Source organism: Danio rerio, chromosome 18 (genome assembly GCF_052040795.2).
Source record: "Danio rerio strain M-AB ecotype USA chromosome 18, GRCz13ab, whole genome shotgun sequence".
In the NCBI taxonomy this organism is placed as follows: domain Eukaryota; kingdom Metazoa; phylum Chordata; class Actinopteri; order Cypriniformes; family Danionidae; genus Danio; species Danio rerio.
Genome location: NC_141038.1, coordinates 40,158,035 through 40,176,521, shown reverse-complemented (window position 1 = coordinate 40,176,521; position 18,487 = coordinate 40,158,035). Strand labels below are relative to the sequence as shown.

Below are 18,487 nucleotides of genomic sequence, written 5' to 3'. Positions count from 1 at the left end.
ACGATGCTGAAGCGATATATTTTGCAGCCTTAGTATAATGCTTCCTCCGTGCACTAACTCTAAAATATTAACTATTTTTAATGTACAGTAATGTCAAGTTTATCTGCTGGCAATCAATTCACAGTGATGATTTTTCACAAAACATTTTCAAAGTCACAACTTCAATACAATCCAGTCTGAGCTACAAACGCATTCTTTCATTACAAGTGATTCATGTAGTTATTCACTGTTTGCTCTCAGCTATGCCATTGGCAACAGTCACTGAGTTCGAATGCACTGTGAGGAACGGCCACAGAGCTGCACTGATGGTGGCTTTTTGTTTCAGGGAATCTACAAGCAGTTCAAGGCGAGTCTGAGTAAACGCTTCAACCCTAGTTTTTGGCTAATGCCAATTTATCCCAACATACGAAAAATGTGTTCAAAATAACAGCTACAGAAATACAAGAAAAATAAGCCGTTTCTCTTAAATTTAATGTATCGTTTTTTTTCTGTTCGGGAGAACTGGGAAAAGCAAGTTTGAACTGTGTGAATGAGTGTGAGTGTGCAGACACTTTAACACACTCCTGGGAAACAAGCCGATGCCGAGTGCCAGAACTAAAAGACTTCAAACTGTTTTTAATTGCTCACATAGTAATTAGCTCAGATTCTGCTAGTTCAAACAGAGACCACACAAACACACACACAGACACAGACACACACACAATGTCAGTTTTGGTGGTTTATGAGGACTTTACATGGGTGTAATGTACTTTTTACTGTAAGGTACACTTATTTTATGGCCTTACCCCACCCCTACCCAAAAACCCAACCCTTACCCCTCATTCACACGGGGCGTCAGCGTCAACACTTCCCGTTCACTTTGAATGGGTGACAAACTGCATTGTGGATTCGTCGGTGCCGCTTCAGAGGCTTTGCTCGCTGCAGAAGTTGGGACTTGCTTAACTTTTTAAGCGTCGACAGAAGAGTCAGCCTATCAGATCGCTGTATGCAAATGCACCAGCTCAGACACTGACAGTGGCCTTTTGCTGACTAATTCGCTGGTATGACGATTGCATCAGCCCCAACTTTAGACACGCTCTCTGTCAAGCGTTGACGCTGAAGCCCCGTGTGAATAAGGCATTAAAGGAAACCTGGTAAATTTTGAATGTCAAAAGACATGATTGAGTATTGAATTATGAGGACACGTCCTCATAAACCTTGTAAAATAACAAAACCAGTCACTCACATATACACGCGAATGAATGATATGAATCTGTTGTGATATGAATGGTTTATAGTGAATATGAGTAATTTAGATTGATGGGGACAATTTTGTATGGAGATCGCATCTGTATTAAATATAATAAACAAATCACAAGCATAATTAATACAATAGAACAAAGATACAAATGAAATAAACAGACAGATAAACAGAAATAAACGGTTTAATGTGGAGTATTCAGACTAGAGCTGCACATTATATGGTTTCAGCATTTATATCACAATGTACGCATACGCAATAGTCACATCACAGGATCTGCAAAGTCGAACTAATATTATAATTGACCAGTAGCCACATTTGAAAACACTCATAATGAGTTATTGCAACGTTTAACCATAAAGTTACCAAAGAATTTATCATTTATATGTGTATTTATACAACAATTCTGTGTTGCCTGTCTGGTTCTTGAATCTGATTGGCTGATAGCCGTGCGATATTCTGCAATAACAGCTCTCGTACCGCCTCTTCACCCTTCACCCTTGTGTAATACTTCGCCTACATACAGTGACAAGCACAAGACACTACAGTTTGACAAATATTGCAGCTGTTGGACAACATAATGTTTTTAGTAAACCATAAACTGATTGCATCAATTAGCGGTATGATAGATGAATGTGCTCCATGCAGGTTTTTGCATCTGGTTTATATACACTATGAACAGCAGCTACGCTAATTATTCTCTTTTTTCTCTATTACCACCTGGGGATACTCATCCCGAGGCCTTCAGACTATGCAGCGCCACAGATTCAATCCAAAGCCAGCGATGTGATGATCCTAAGGTTTCCATGATTTGTTTTCTCCAGGCCGTATCCTGAGTAGCTGCTGTGGTGGTCATTGAGGAGCGGAGAACATGAGACTGAATTATGCAATTATATATAAGGATAGTGCCTTTTTAAAATTTTTATCATTTCAGAGAATTAGATTGAGTGCATCGATCATTATTAGCCTGTCTGAGCAAACCAAAGAAAGTGATGGTTGACGTTCCGCCACAAAATGGCGACAGAGACTGCATAATAAGTCCTTAGGGGAGAAAAACAGAATTTTTTCAGCGCAAATTTCAAACTAGCTGAACAAATCATTATTAATTAGTAATTTTGTAGTGCTGTATTTATACCACAGAAACTGGTAGTGTTTGCTCTGACATTTTACTGGTTAATTATAGTGAAATCCTGATTGCAACAGAGAAATACTGGGAAATCTGTGTAGACTGATGACATTTCATGTCGTTTAGCCTTATAATGCTAAAATGGGAGCAAAAATTACCTGTTTTGTTGTTAATTACAGTACAATACAGTACAGTACAGTACAATAACAGTGCGCTAGAGAATAATTTAAATACACACTCGTACCAGTGTGATATGCCTGTATATCATCACTGATGGGACACTAAGGCACTCGGCTTGCAGCCTTGAGCCAACGCACCCCTCCCACCAGTGCCGATATACAGCCATATTGCACTGCTACTTGTGTGATATTGCTCATTTATCATTTATCAGTCTGTTTAAAATATTAAGGTATAAGAAAAAACTTATCTAACTTTAAGAAAGACAGTGTTTTTGTATACATATGATGAAGACTATAGAGTGTTATTTTACATCTGATAATTAAATTTGTGTCTTAAATATTGCTTGACTTCCAGAAAATCAGAAATCACTGTATATTTTTTCTGTACTGTATTTTTGTTTTACTGTATTTCTGAATGTTTGTGATTGGTCTATTATATTTTATGTAGATGCACTCACTCACAAAATTATCCCAATGTACAGAAAATTATGAATTATTTCCAAATAGATATATTCATTTCAACAGGTGAAATTATATATTCATTATCTCAATATATATTGTACAAAAATCAAATATTGCAATGTCAGTTTTTTCCAAATCGTGCAGCCCTAATTCAAACAGAAATTTAATAATCAAATATTAAACAACCCTCTATAGTTTTCACTGAATAAATGATTTAATACCATTATTCCTTGTTAACTCTACAAAATGTAGTTTTTGTTCTGCCCAAATGATTTAATTTCACTTGAAATCAATTAAAACACTTCACATTAGGGTTCAAACTTTTCAATGTTTTGAAATGTGGTCTCTTTATTATAATCCCAACTCGACATAGCAAATTGCAGACATTGCAGAGTGACGTGACTATTGCAGATTCGCACATTGTGAAAATAATATATTGTGCTCCTATACCAGTACATAACATCTGGGCTAACATGGGTCTCATGATTGCTTCATCAGAGACGGAAGCCAGGGCCTGGAGTTGGTTTGTGTACCCTGGGGATTTAAATCACACTTGCTCTTCTCGAAAATGCAAGCGCAGCCTGTAGCCAGTGACTCAGTATATACCTGCCACCGACTGCCAGGACAGGATCTGTCAATCACAACACAGCTTGCCTTCGCCGTCGATTTCCTGTCACTTTGTTTTTGGGCTGTCAGACATGGACCCCCTGGCGGTAGCAGCTGGCCAGTGTGTGTTTAAAAAGGAAAGACGTGCAATGGAGGGTAGGGGCCATGTGTTTGATCTGCCCTATAGGGTTTACTGGACTGTGTGTGGAGGACAGGGAAACACTTGTGACGGAGGAAATGAAAGGTGAGGGTCAGGGTGTTGAGAGGAAGGTTGTTACTGTTTCATGAGACTGTGTTTAGGCCTGTCGTTTGCTTGGTGTGTGCAGGCAGGGGCTGGCTATAATCCTTTAATTCACTAAGATAAGTGCTGAAGGTCAAAGGTGGATAAAATCCATTCTAGGAGTGAAAGCTAATCAATAACGCTAAGAAAACGCATGCAAATCTGAATTTTAGATTAGAGCTTGTTTGTGCACGTGCCTTGAGGTAGGAGTTAGCAGAACACGCACACACATGCACGCTCTGCATTTTCACAAAATTGACTGGTCAGTTTGCTGACTAAATTACTAGTCAGCCTAAAAGTACAGTGGTTTTGGAGATGGGGCAATTTATTTTATTCGGTTAAAAGCTACAAAAAGCATTTTGGGAACAAATAAAAATGCTGATGAATCTTGAACAATGATTAATAATAGCTCATTTTCACTGAACAGTACAATTCAGTACAATAGAGTATGGTTCGAAATGGGGGTCACCCTAAGACTGAGCAATATGGCAATATATATTAAGTTGAACAAAATAAAAATACTAACGTTTCATATAACGCTCTATTGTTTATACACTTTAAAAAACAACCTATAGAATCTACCCAATAAAGTTGAATCAACAATGTGCACTCACTTCTCTAGGGTACATTCTATCACAATTATTTGGGTAAATAGTATCTAAATGTAACAGTGGTAACATACCTAAAGAAATCAGGTAAGATCTAACTAATAATTCTCATTACTAATTACTTATAAAATTGAGTAACATTTACTCTACTTTTAGCAACAACAGTTCTTCTACTACCTTAATACTAATATTAATTAGCCGATACAAATTATTACCTAATACTTATTTGGTGAAGGGTAAGTTTAGTAAAAAAATATCAAGACACAGGAAATTCTATTAATTGGATTTTTATAGAACAAATAATATAATTTTTTTTAAACTATTAATAAAGAGATGCATTTCAAGCAAAATACAGTGTTAGAGTGTTATAATACATGACAGTTTTACATATTTCTTACATAATCACTGAAAAATAAAGCAAAGTCTAATAATGACAAAACATCATGGTGTCGCAAAATACATTGTTTATGGTAATACTTTTTCCTAACTTGTATGAGTGCAATATTATAATTACAATTATGGGTAAAGGCTGGTTTATACTTCAAGTCAAGTGATTGCCGTGACCCGGCGTGCATGCCTTGTAAGCTGATGTGCATTATTTAGGCTAGATTATTATTTTATTTAACAAACCAACACAATATCATGGCAACTTGTGTTTTGGTGGTGAATTGCGGTCTTGTTGAAGTCTTGTTTTGACTTCACCACAAAGGTTATTTGTTATTCTTTATTCCTTTAAATAATGTAGCTTAGCAGTCTTTTTAATGATTATTGAAGGAATTATAATACTTTGTTTCATTGTTTATCTTTATTTACAAGTAGCAGAGTATTTACAGCTAATGTATAGACAATTTCTGTCCAGTCGTATACTATGGTGTCTGAATGCAGGTGCTGGAGATTAACATCGGTTCAAAGAGCCAGTTTTACTGCAAAAATGCATATGAAAATAGATTAATCGTGCGGCCCTAAACTCTCGTAACCAAACTACTTCCATACTACTGAATTACAGCAGATTCAGTTTTAGGTACTAGACTGTCATTGGAGACTGACATGCTGCTTTTGCCCTCAGACAGGTGTTGTGGCAATAATGCATTTTATTTATCATGTAAAAATGTACATTGGCATTATAGTGGACAGTGTGATGGCATACCCCTTGTCCAGAGCCATCTGTAAGTCATATTCATGCCACCAAATAATATCAGGAGCCTAGTGGGTTACTAGGAAAGACCCAATTGTGCCATCTGGCTGGCATGCGGTCAAATAGTGCACAGGTGTTCTGTTGGTTTGTGAATGTGACAGCAAGAGCAATATTACAAGTGTAATTTGAGTATTTAAGCACATGGATGAAAACCAACAGAATTAGTCGACTTTTTTTTTTTTTTACTAAATAAGGGCAACATATATTCAAAATGTGCCTGATGTCATGAAACCGAATGCTGATCCATTTTTATTCAACACTTGATCACATCTGTTTAGACAACATGGAAGAATTCACACCGGATTTGGCTTGTGAACCAATCACGAGTTGAAATAATCCAGAAAACAAAAAGCAAAACTAGAGGAGGAGGAAGTGAACTCTGCCCGGGGGCAACAAAACTCGAAACACCAGTTTGTCCTCGGGGCTCCTAAACCCAGCAATGCAAACACACGCATAGACACGCTTTGTTCAGGTCACTGAGAGATGAGCCATTATCACACCACACAAACGCACAACACGGCAGAGGAAAAACAAGTCAGCCCACACACCAGACAAACAAATCAACTATTGAAACAAACAGATGAGGCTGCAGGCCGAAAATCTCCCAGGTTGGGCGTCAGGGAGTGTTATTCTGTCTGTTTCTCTCCTCGACGGTGCTCTTAGACTAACAACAAACAATCCTTATTGTGCAGTTGAAGGAAAAGCTTGTAACGTTTTTACACGAGCTGATCACAGGCCTGTTCAAACATTCAAGATGAACATTCAAATTTAATGCTTATTATGAAACTTTAATGCCTAAAACACTTTGCAGCTTGTTAGATTTAGAGAATAAAATATGCATCCAAGTAGTGAGCTCACTAGTGACCCATTTCCAATGACTGGTACGGTTCGGTACGGGTCCCCTTTTATCAGACTTGCGTTTCCACTGCCAATGATACTCTTTTGGTAGCCGTGGTGTATGACAAAGTTTCAGTCGACATGATTCTTGCTTTAGGAAACGTCAAAGTAAAGCTGTACGGGACGTTCACAAATCATATGAGAAGCACTTCTCACAAAACGGATGCTTTATACCAGGGGTCTCAAACTCAATTTACCTGTGGGCGGCAGGAGGCAAAGTCTGGGTGAGGCTGGGCCGCATAAGGGATTTCACAAAAAAAAAAGTCCTCAAATGTCATTATTAACAGTTTTAATTATTTCTTCTGAACATGAAGTGTCCTGAACATTAATAGAACATTGAGTGAAGATTATGAACAGTTCTTCTGAACATGGCATCTTTTGCCTACTCCTTGCTGCCAGAGACTTGACAGCGCTTTATTTCACAAATCTGAACCACATTTGGCTTTAGAGCGGAAGCAGTTGAGACCCTCAGTATGGCTTGGGGGAACTCACTCAAAACTTCCATTCCCTCACCCAGGCCCGTGCAGAGACCGTCCAAAGCGCATGTGCAGGATAAATTTTTGGAAGAGGGGTGGGGGGGTGGGTTGGGGGGTGGGCGTACTGAAGAGCGGTGTTATCGCGGGCGTACTGATCAGCTGTGTTGTCGCGCGAGCTGTGTTGTTGCGCGCCTACTGAAGGGCGGGACCGAAGGTGTGCCGCGTCGCGGGGGCACTTTTGATCATTTTGGAAGGGCACTTTCTATCCAAGACTAAAAAGGGCATGTGCACTGCACAGGTTGAGCCCTATGTGTGCACGTGCCTGCCCTCACCTAAAAAAAAAAAGCGTATATATGTATAAATAAAACACCCCCACCCCACTCCAGTCACATCAGTCTGTACCAGTCTGTATCTACCTATAATATATACAAGATGCAGGCTGTAGCTAGGTAGGTGGCAGGCTGCAGATAGGTAGCTAAGTGGCAGGCAGGGGCGGGAACAGCTTACCTTGGTTCTGGCCGGCGGGAGTTCCCTCCTAACACTTTCCGCCCGTCACAACGTCTAACAAAGGGGCGGGGTGCGTGGTGACGTCACCGGCATCCCCGCCCCTTTGTTTACACGGCGGGCGGAGAATGCCAGTGACCGCTCAGTACGGATAGAATCAGCGGAGCGGGGAGCGCTCTCTCTCCCCGCTCCGTTGATTCTGTCAGTGTACAGCGGTCGGTGCGGGCCACAAAATATTGCACTGAGGGCCGCGAGTTTGAGACCCCTGCTTTATACACATAAGTACTTGAGTAGAAATGTTCATTACTAATAGAGGTGTGAACCTATACTGGTCTCACGGTTCGGTTCCAATTATCATGCCTTCGATTCGGTTTAATTCGATATCTCGGTGTATCACGGTGCATTGACAATGCTTTCCATATACAGTGTTATATTTTAGGGGGGAGGCTATAACAAGCTGTCTGTATAAACACACAGCACCACACTGTCTCTCATTCAAACACATACACAAACATAGACAGCAGCACCAAACAAACAAACAAACACACACACACACACACACTTAAGCCCTCGCAACAGGGAGAGCTCGCACCGAGCGGAGCAGAAAAACGAAAAAAAAAAAGGAAAAAAAGAAGCACTTTTCCGACGGTCCCTTACTGAGAGCTCCTCTTAGCGCGAGCTCTCCCGGTTAAACAAATATTGCGAGGGCTTAAACGGAGCAGTGCTCGTAATGTCGAGCGAAAAAAAAGAAAGACAGCTGTGAAACATAACCAGCTATGTCTTTTTGTAGGAAACACACTTCAGATCTTTTTAGGGTGAGAGGTTTTTGAGTTATTGCCGTCTATAACTGAATGTGTGTCAGGAATATTAAAAACAAAACCAACTGAACCACGCTCATTTCTGGCGCCCCCCTGGATATACAGCGCCCTTAGCATTTGCCTATGCTGCCTATGCCACGGGCCGGCCCTGAGTGGGCTGAGTGTTGTAAATACTCGCGCTCACCTCCCTCACGACAGAGCGCATGGGAGATAAATGAAGTCAGTACATAATTACCGGTTATGATTATTACTGAACCCATACCGAATTGTCCGCGTCTGCATCGCGGTGCACCGAAGAAACAATTAATTTTGACACCCCTAATTACTAACCTTTCTATGAACATGATTTGATTATAACTGCAGATCAATGTCAGTGCGAAATAGCCTACTGTAACGTCTGTAATTATATAATATAAATAAATGCAGCATATATGAACACATACAGCCTCTTACAATCTCCGATATGTAAGATATTTCAAATAAATACGCGCATGCCAGCTCTCTCGAGAAAGTAAAACCACTTGCGCTTTAGACAGCCTTGTAAAAACAAAGAGACAAAGGGTGGATTCTGCTCTTCTTCTTGGCTATGTGGCTGTTCATCAAGATGACGAAATGGTTTGTTTTAGCGTTCGTGTCATGCTCTGCCTTTTGCTAGCCTTTTGTTTTGCTAAGTACTATTTCGAAAGGGTACCCAAAAAGTGGTACAGTACGGATTCCTTTTTGGTACCTTTTGACAGTGGAAACTGCCATAAAAGCGTACCAAACCGTACCGTATCGTACCATTCACTGAAGACTGGTCAAAGGTTTTAAAGCATGATGCATCTCAATCCAATCATTCCAAAAAGAGAAACATTTCAAACAGAACATTCCTTTACATTTGTGACAAATCAGTCACGGTAAATCAGATTTGTCCAACTAAGCATTCCGACATGCCAAAGATGCTGACAAATGATGTCTAGGGTAAGCCCAAAACTAAGCAAGTGATCTTAAATGTTCCAACATGTCTATGTTGTTTAAAAATGCTGCCTAGATAGGATGTCAGCTAACTACATTGAGTGTTGGATCATACATGTCAAATCAAACGTTTCAACATGTATGTGATGCTCAGACTAGCCAAAAAGGAACATCTTCGACGTAGCACAAGTCATCTATGGAGGTCTCATAAGTTTCCAAGCATTTGAGGCCAAAACATTTTAATTTTGTCATAATTTACATTGCAAATCACAATGATTTATTCAAAATTATGTTCTTTCTAACCTCTTCTCCTTTCCAAGAGTACATGCTGCTCTTATTGGTCAGATGGCTTATTCTCTTTTGATTGGTCTACCGTATATAGCGTGTGTCAGAAAAACGTCTGTTATGGGCCTATGTATGTGTCTGTTCTCTTTATCGATCAGTCAAATTTCTTACGACCGCCCACTCGAGTTTTCCACTATTCCCTGGAAATGTCAATCTTCAATACTCTCTGTGATGTCATCACCTTCGCTGACAATCATGAAGGAAGCCCAAAGTTTAAAAGGACACGAGCAGGGAAACTTGTTCTCTTGCTTTTGTCTTGCCTACCTTTTGCTCTGTTTGTGTGTTTTGGTTTGTGAGTGATATTATGATGATGTGACTTTGATTTTGTTCTTGTTTCAGTTTTGATATGCTGGTACCATTTTGTATGTAATTATTTCATGGTCCCTGATCATTGGTTTCTGAATTCCCCAGGGAATCGAGGAGTTTAGACGTCACGTGACATACACCTCACAACACGCAGAAAACTCCACTCTCTAAACACAACAGTTTAGAAGTGAGCACCACTCGCTGGAAATTTTCTACGTATATTTTGGTTAGAGGTGTAGTTTAGACATGGCGTGCTGCAAACGCTCAAGATGTTTTTTTGTTTATTTTCTATAAAGCAGTTTAGAGCACAATTTTTCTGCTAGTTTGGGGTTTTTTGTCATAATGCTTTCTTTTATTTTGCACCACTTGAAATCCTTTTTCCTTTAATAACATACTTTATTGATTTAATCTTTCTTTTGTGAGATTAAAACTTGTACATAATACAAACATCAGAAACACTTTTTACCAAACTTGCATATTACATTAAAACTGTACAACTACTTTTAAGGAACAATCATTACACAATTGTTTATCAACGGTTTAAATAAAATAAAACGTAACTTTAGAAAGAATAAAAGCAAAAGAAAATTGATCCCACTAGAGATGCACCAAAATTAAAATTATGGGATGAAGCCAAACAATGTTGTAATAAATATGTATAATCTTGTTGTGTTTTATTTATTACTTTTAAAATTTTGAAAAAAAGTTGAATCACACCGATTAAAAAAAAAACACAAGCCAATAAATTAGCCACATTTTACTGACAGTAAAAAGGACAGTGGAGGACAGTGAAGGAGTAAAGAGTCATAGAAATGTCCTGTTGGTGGAATATTTGAGAGGAATTTGCTTTTCTTTCATGCATGTTCTGTTAATACTCCACAGAGATGAACATTTTTCAACAAGTAAGCTAATCTTGCACTTAGATCGGCGCTCAAACAAACCTTCATTATGTGGCACAAGCTATTGAAATGAATGGGTTTCATAGAACAGCGCTTTCTGTATCAGATATGAAAGGCACTTGAAGTGACTACAACTGGAGTAAGAGTGAAATATGTACACTGAACACTGCCAAGCAGCACAGTATAACCCTTTATTGGCTTATATTTTTGACAGTTTTTCTCTTTCAGCTCATCCATGTGCATCCATAGATCCACCAGTGTTAGTCTCTTAATAAACTGAGAACAAAAAATAGCAGACAAAAAAAATTTGGAAATATAAATAGGAATTAATGTGGCAAGCAGGGAAGAAAGGGACCTAGCATCAAATATATTTTTATCATTAAAACAGAGAACCAAAAATAACAGGAATAAAAATTAATTAGGAAGTATCAATAGGAATTAAAGCTGCAAGCAGCAATGAAAGGGACCTCACACTAAATGCATTTCTATCATCAAGACAGAGAACAAAAAAATAACAGAATAAAAAAATTTAATTCAGATATATCAATAGGAATAAAATAAAAAACAGGGCTCTACAGTACAAACATTTCAATTTCAACATCACAAGTCTATGAGAATGTTCAAAAATGATGCTTGGCTAATGCCTACACTCACTATGCTGGGGGGTTAAATCAGACAATGTACGTTTTGATTTAATATGTTTAAGACACTCAGAAAAGCAATCAAGATCTAAAGCAATCAAAATCAAAATCTGAACCCAAACACTCAACACATCAGATGTCTCAACATTTAGTGAGCTCACTAGGCTAAACAGAAATGTAACGCAACAATGTGAATTCCCACTTCTAAGTGATGAGTAAATAAACATTTTACCTGAGAAATTATGTAAAGTCCCAGTTCACAGGAAGCCATGAGCTCCAGGTCATCCAGTTCCTTTTGTGGGCATCACCAAGATGTCAGAAATCAGTGTGATCTGTCAAAAAGAACAGAGTGAGATGTCAGCATTATTACTAATACCTGCTACTACAGAAACACCAAAAAAGCAAGCTATTGTTACATGCTATACTTGTGTAAAGCTGCACACTATAGTTTCAGCATTGATATCGCAATGTGCACATCTGCAAGTCACATCGCAAGTTATGCAAAGATATGTTGAATTACACAATAGTTCAGGGGTGGCCAACCCTGTCCCTGGAGAGACATCTTCCTGCAGATTTCAGTTGCAACCCATATCAAACACACCTGAACCAATTAATTAGGACCTGAACACCACGTGATAATTACAGGCAGGTGTGTTTGATACAGGGTTGGCCACCCCTGCAGTAGTTGATCAGGAGCTACAGAACATACTGTATGTGATTTGCAGAGTCACTGCTATATTACTGTCACTGCTAACCATGATAGAGTGAAGCTTTACCATTTGCATGTTTTTAAAGCATGTGATTGAGCATTTGAAGAGAGCTTAGACCATTTAAGCACAAAAAAAGATTATGTTTGGAGGTTTATTCTATGATTCAGGCAGAATTGTTATGATTTGTGCAACAAAAAAAGCTTTTTCTTTCTTAAAATTTATGCCTACATTTCAAAGTGAAAACATGACTATTTTACTTGTTTTAAGAAGTGCTTGTTTCAAGAAGAAACTTAATTTTTACTTATTTCTTCTAAAGGCAAACACAAAACAATATTTGTACTTTATCTAAGACTTTTTAGATGTTTAGACTAAAAACAAGACAAAAGGATTTTTTTTTTGCTTTGTGATTATTCATTTTTTTTTCCCTAAATACTGTTAGCCTTCCCCAAAAAAACTCCTTATTCAAACCAAATTGTGAAACTATATTCATATTGCAATATTTATCACAAATAAATATCGCAATGTCAGATATTTCCAATACTGTGCAGCCTTACTTGCATGTTTGTCAGAAAGCAATTTTGTATATCAGAAAGAGAAACACTACAGTAAAAGATCATGACATGGCATACAGGTAAAGTCAAAACTATTAGCTCTCCTCTGAAATCTGTGTTCTTAAACTGATCAAAGAAATTTTCACAATATTTTCTATAATATTTTTTCTTCTAAGTCTTATTTCATTTAGTTTGGCTGTAATTAAAGCATCTTTAGGTCAATTTTAAGGTCAATATTATTAGTACCCTTAAGAATTAAGATTGGCACCCTTGTCTACAGAACAGACTGTTGTCCAATAACTTGTCTATTTATATATACATTAGGGTTTTTTTCGCCTTTATTATAGGACAGCAGAGATGGGACAGGAATACATGAGGAGCAGAGAGGGGGGGCAAGGATCAGCAAAGGACCTTGAGCCAGGAATCGAACTTGGGTCGCCATAAGCACCTCAGTGCTATATGTCTGTGCACTTTACCACTAGGCTATTAACAACGACTAACTTGCCTAGTTAACCTAAAAACAGACTTAAGTCTTTAAACTGCACTTTAAGCTTAAGAATTAAGAAGGTCACTGGTTTGAGTCCCAGCTAGGTCAGTTGGCATTGTGTGGAGTTTGCATGTGTTTCCCGTGTTCGCATGGGTTTCCTTCGTGTACTCTAGCTTCCACCACCATCCAAAGACAAGCACTATAAGTGAATTAAATAAAAATAAAATGGGTTGTAGTGTATGAGTGTGTGTGTGTTTGTAAATGCGAGAGTGTGTGGGTGTTTCCCAATACTGGGTTGCAGATGGGAGGGCATCCGCTGTGTAAAACGTACGCTGGAATATAGTTGACGATGATTGCTGGTTCATCTGTTGTGGCAAGCTCTGAAATAGAGATTAAAGGCTGATTTTTACTTTTGCGTTGAGTGATCAGCGTGACCCAAGGCGCCTTCCTTGCGCGTAGTTGTGTATCTATACTTCTGTGTGCTGTTTGTGTTGCTCTGCAATAAAACTCCGAAACGCTAGCAGGCAGTAGGTTTTTATGTTCCTCTGGGTCGAGTTTCCTCACAGGTGTTTGGCTTAATCTAAACACTACAAGTAGCTAAAACACAATCAGAGGCGGAAATCGGCAGACGTATAACAACTTTAATCAAAAGGTAAACACAAAACAAAAGTTTCCATCTGGAGCTCCTTCATTGGACTCAACACTCGCTCCATCAGGCTTGCAGCTCTCAGCACACTCATCACAGCTACCAAATCGACCAATCACAGAGCTTGTGCTACACGTCGTTGCGAGGTGTAGTTACATTTTTTGAGAGGTGCATGTCAGCGTGGCTTATGTGACCGCGTGAAGGCTGCTCTGGACCATACTCCGAAGCATAAATCTCCCTTAAGCCGAAGGAAAATGAATGAATGAATGTAACTATGGCTAAGACAAATGAAATTAGTTATTAGAAATTGGTCCTTAAAAGTATTATGTTTAAATACGTGTTACAAAAGTATCTCAGTTGAACAGCACTTGTGAAATTTCACAGGAGGGCTAATAATTTGGACTTCAACAGAATATCAAAATAATGAACCTGATCATTATGAATTACAGCACACGAGGTGCAACACAACATTCATGTGTGAAGTAACAGTGGTTGTGGCGTGTGTGTGGCAGTGCCAGCCTACAGGCATCAACCCACTGTCTGCTCAGACAATAGAGTCAAAGCCAAACTGATGGGTACGAGCTGACAGCTGCTGCTCTTGCCTTCGTACTGCTAATACGACTCGCTCTTCACACACACACACACACACACACACATTTATACAGAAGCTTTGGAATGTCTCCTCGTAGTATGGGACATCAAAGGAAGCCTAAGCCTGATTCATAGCTTATGAATTTTGGGTTATCTATCGCACACAGACGCCGCCTGCATAGACGCACACTGTTAGAGGGAAAGAAAGAAAGTGTGTGTGTGGGTCCCGTTATTCGCACACACATACACACTATCATACTGTAAGGACATGCTCCGGCACACAAACATTCCCTGAGGCGACAAACATTATGGCCTGACAGACTCCCGCACATCAATACTGATCAATTCAGCTCTAGTTCCTCTGCTGTCTGTTTGGGTGGAGGTGAAGTGTGTGTGTGTGTGTGTGTGTGTGTGTGTGTGTGTGTGTGTGTGTGTGTGTGTGTGTGTGTGTGTGTGTGTGGGTATGTCTGTGATACTGGAGATGAGCTGGCATCGTTGCGCTTGATTGAGAGCTACATGATATGCACACCTACGTTTGGTTCACACACTGGGCGTTTGATTCCATCGGTGAGAATTTACAGCCCTGACCGCCACTACAGCAAATCACATCACAGCCCGCCGCTGCCTCACCATGACAACACATTACAGCATGCTCCACTTCATCCAATTAGGCCTGCCAAGACTCAAAATACAGCACACCAAGGCGGTGGGCAGAGAAAGGGTAGTGTGAGGTTACACACACACATACACAGACAGTCTAAATGTGAACAGGCCTAAAGGAGCAACATGGATGCTCGTCTATAGCAAGTGTGGATGGGTAAAAGCGCCTGTTCGATCCAAGTTCACGTTACACTGATAAGATCTTCGGTATGAATGGCTTCATATGAAATTTTTTTAGTGTTGGAGTGTGATAGAATGGAAGAGAATTCAGTAGGCTAAAAAAATCTTATAATTAAGAAAAACTTAAAGCTAGGTTGCTGGCAGAAGTAGTGTTAGTGAGACCAGCAGGGGGTGCTCAACCTGTGGTCTGTGTGGGTCCTAACGCCCCAGTATATTGATGGGGACTCTATACTGCTCAGTGAGCAGCGTCTTTTGGATGAGACATTAAACCAAGGTCTTGACTCTCTGTGGTCGTTAAAATTCCCAGGATGTCCATCGAAGAAAAAAAAGAGTAGGGGTGTAACCTCGGCATCCTGGCTTAATTTGCCAGCGAGCCTTTGTCCATCATGGCCCTTAACCATCCAAATGTCATAACTGACTTCATCTCTCTGTCTCCTTTCCACCAATGAGCTGGTGTGTAGTGTGCAGTCTGGCGCAATATGATTGCAGTCTCGTCATTCAGGTGAATGTTGCACACTGGTGGTAGGTGATTCCCTCTAAAAATGTACAAAGTGCTTTGAGTTCCAAGAAAAGCGCTATATAAATGCAAAGAATCATTATTATTACTAGTTCAATTCTCAGATTACGTCTGTCTGGGGTGTTGGGCTAATGGCTAACAAACTTAACCATGGCCCTCCAACTGTCAGTTTTGTCAGCGCTATGCTAACAAACAGAAATGGTGAGGAGGAAGTCTGTTAGGTTGTAATAACTCTCCTGAAATAGTGACAAATTTGCAGTTTAGAAGGTAACAACTTGATTCAAGCATCCAAAGCTTGCAGTTTTTCACTTTCATCCAAATACATCAAAACTCGGCTACACTATGTCCCACTCCATCTTTGCATTTCAGTTAAGATTATGTCAAACATTAAATAAAATTGCATATTTCAAAGAACTTCTCTGGACCATTAAAATGTGAATCACCTAAATGCAAATCAAAACAAAAACTATGCATCTATCAGGATTCAAATGCAAGTCTTTAAAAAGTAATTAATAACTTGAAGGGAAAATAATGTCAATATTTTCCCATTGTTTTATGTATATCCCCATATCAGCATCTATTTTCACAGTGCTAATGTAATGGAGGTGAGCTACTGAAGCGCTCTTTAGCCTCCTGATAAGAGCAACCGACAACAGGCAAAGAATCAGCCTTTCAATCGCAGCTCAGAGCAAGCAGGTTGTGTAGGACTGGCAGTTTGCATTGGTGTCGTGACCCAGATGGGGTTTAAGGGGGAGAGTGTAACGGAGACCAACTAGTGATGTGCAAGTAAACCTCACTCTTCTGACCTCAAAAGGTGGTCTAGCCACAGAGGCAAGAGGCCACAGTCTTTAGCTTACCTGTTAAAGCAACCATCTCCCATGCAAAGAATCGCTGGTTCATCCCAGCTCAAAGCAAGTGGGTTCTGTAGGACTGGCGGGTTGCATTGGTGCCATGATCTGGATGGGATTCAGATACAGGGCTGATTGTAATGGGGGCCAACTAGTGATATGCAAGTAAACCTTACTCCTTAGACCTCAATAAATGGTCTAGCTTCAGAGTTAGAGGCCACAGTCTTTAGCTTTCTTGTTAGAGCAACCAACTCCCATGCAAAGAATTGGCACATTTAGCCCAACTTGGAGCAAATGGGTTGTTAAAAACTGCCGGTTTGCATTGGTGCCGTGACCCGGGTGTGAGTGAGGTTTAGAGAAGCGAGTGTAACGGGAGCCAACTAGTGATGTGCAAGTAAACCTCACTCCTCTGACCTCAAATGGTGGTCTAGCCACAGATGCTAGAGGCCAGTCTTTAGCTTCCTTGTTAGAGCAACTTCCTCCCATGCAAAGTGTGGCTTCGGTTTAATTCCAGCTCGAAGCAAGTGGGTGGTGTAGGACCAGCAGATTACACAGGCCATTGAAAAACATCACAATCAACAATTAGAAAAAATCCCTGTATAAGTAATAGTAATGGTAACATTTACCTCGGCAAGCAGCAATTCAAAAAACAGTAAAATAACTATTCAGGTTTACATGTATAATTAGTAGGAAAGCAGTTTGGAAGGCACTGCAGGTGCTGATACTGCATGAAACTTCAGAGTTTAAAATGGAGCTGCACCGTGACATTCCCTGTTCAGCCACATTTGCAATTGAAAGCAGCGCATTAGATGGATTATTCAATCTGAGCCACATGAATATTGCACAAAGTTGCTATTAGCGGGACTATTTTAGTCTCTCTGACTTCAGAAGGTTTCTGTAAATGAGGGAGACTGTAAATACACACAGCTCAGAGTTGCGCCTGTCTCCGAGCAGAATCTGCGTGATGTAATGCCTTTGTTTTTCTGCTAGTTTGACAATACAAGAATCTCAACTGTTCTCCTACAAAGTTTGCTCTGCTGTTAAATTCCTTCTGGGCTTCTGCCCCCAATACATGAAGAGCTCTCTGCAAAGTCTTAAAGAGGAATTCCCACTATTATTTCAAATTGAGCATCTTGTAACCATTCCACCAGGGGAGAAAATAGTGGAAATGCAACATCCTGACATCGAGAAGAAACTATGCCAGAGAAGAGGACTAGATAACAACCTTTACTGTTGATGAATGTAACTCAGGGTGCAATGTATATATTGACGAAATGGGGGGTGTTAGTTAATGTAATATGTAACAAAAGTTTTTCAGATGTTACTGTAGGTCAAACTATGCATCTAATTTTACTTGACTTTTAGGATATGTAGATTCAAAGATCTATTTTGCATGGTAAGCGTCTTGTGAAAACTTACAGTGTCTATCTGTGCTCTAAATACGCCGGTTTCAGACTGTTTAATGGATATTTTCCTGCATAGAGTGATTGGTGAGATCAAGCATTCAAAATGGTATGAACCAGTTACTATTTCTATTTCTAAACTATTTCTCACTATTTAATCTTGCCTGGACCAAGCGCTAATTAGGGTAGGTCAATCCCCCCAATTCCCCTTTGCACCCTGGTGTAACGGATAGGGATACACACTGAATTTGGATAACCAGTCTAAAATGGCTGTGGGCTTGCAATAAAGCAATGTCAATCTGGTGCTAAATAAGAACCAGAAAGGCTCTGTGGGAAGCTTCCAGAGCTGAGGGGTTTT

At 39.7% G+C, this 18,487-nt stretch overlaps 1 protein-coding gene across 7 annotated transcripts in view; it reads right to left on the bottom strand.

The window, feature by feature from the left end:
• sipa1l3 (signal-induced proliferation-associated 1 like 3) overlaps positions 1-18,487 on the bottom strand; it is a 189,424-nt gene that overhangs the window by 94,409 nt on the left and 76,528 nt on the right. For all 7 annotated transcript variants that reach the window (XR_015515125.1, XR_015515127.1, XR_015515126.1 and 4 more), the window contains one exon: positions 11,769-11,868. The gene's annotated coding sequence lies outside the window, so the exon portion shown is untranslated. The remainder of the gene's footprint in view (positions 1-11,768; positions 11,869-18,487) is intronic.